This window comes from Apteryx rowi, unplaced genomic scaffold, assembly GCF_003343035.1.
Source record: "Apteryx rowi isolate R43461 unplaced genomic scaffold, aptRow1 scaffold_1988, whole genome shotgun sequence".
Taxonomy (NCBI): domain Eukaryota; kingdom Metazoa; phylum Chordata; class Aves; order Apterygiformes; family Apterygidae; genus Apteryx; species Apteryx rowi.
Genome location: NW_020448294.1, coordinates 1 through 1,091, shown reverse-complemented (window position 1 = coordinate 1,091; position 1,091 = coordinate 1).

The window sequence follows — 1,091 nt, the reverse complement described above, 5'->3', positions numbered from 1 at the left end:
GAATGTGGGTGTGACTTATTCTGAAAAGTGAAGAATCAAGAAAGCTTAAGAAGCAGAAATCTTTCATTTCAGGTGCTCATTGAAATTTGCCTAATCTCAATACACTGCTGCAAACTTTCCAATTAACCCCACAAGAATTGAAGAGCTGAAGAAAATTATGGAAAGAGGCATGGCTCCTTAGGGATTTTTGTATTTTAATGACCACTTGGGTGTAYTTGGGGCTGAGCCCATGAACTTCAGATACTGAGAGGAGGCTGAAGCAACCTCTCAAGAAGCAAATCCCAAGCTTTTTGGAAAGATAATGAGTCCCACTGAGGGCCATTACCAACAAAGGCTCCCCAGGGGCTCATTAGAGCAGAAAGTTGGAGGCCCTGTTTGCAGGTAGGCCAAAGCAATGTGCGGGTGCCTGTGATGCCAAGTCAACCTCAATGTGAGTTATCAAGCAGAGTGACCAGGCATTGACACCCAGCTCCTTGGCAGGGTAATGCTTTCCATCCCACATTGCTCAGGGCTCTTCCTGGGGCCAGTGTGAGGGTGGGGGTGTTCAACACCAACTGCAGGACCATGATACAGTACCTCCTGGGCTCCCAAGGGACAAGGATGCAGCAAGGCCACAGTGCTTTAAGGAATGGCATCTTCTTGTGGGCCTCAGTGTCAGAGACACCAGCCATAGTCAAAAGGACAAAGACCTAGCTGTGCTGGGAGCTTTCAGCCYTGGCAGTGCCCTCGGCCWTCTCCACCACAGGCTGTCCTATGCTTTCCCACACCTGTGCCTCTTTCCCTGCAGACTGTACACACCCAAGCTGCTTCCCCACCTTGCTCTCACCCCRCGATCTCCCCACCACTCCTGATGTCTTCCTGTCCTCCCTTGCTTTGTCTTGAAACACAAAGCCAGGGGCTGATCACAGACTCCCTCTGGGTGACCTGTTGCACCTCAGCTCTACCCTACGAGTGACATTCTTTTGACCTGAAGTCCACTCTGAACCTCTCAAGATGCAGTTTGTGGCTCTTTCCCCTTCTCATGCTGTTTCCCCATACTAAGAAAAGCTGCACCATCTCTGAAACCACCCTTTGAGCAGTCACAGGCTCCT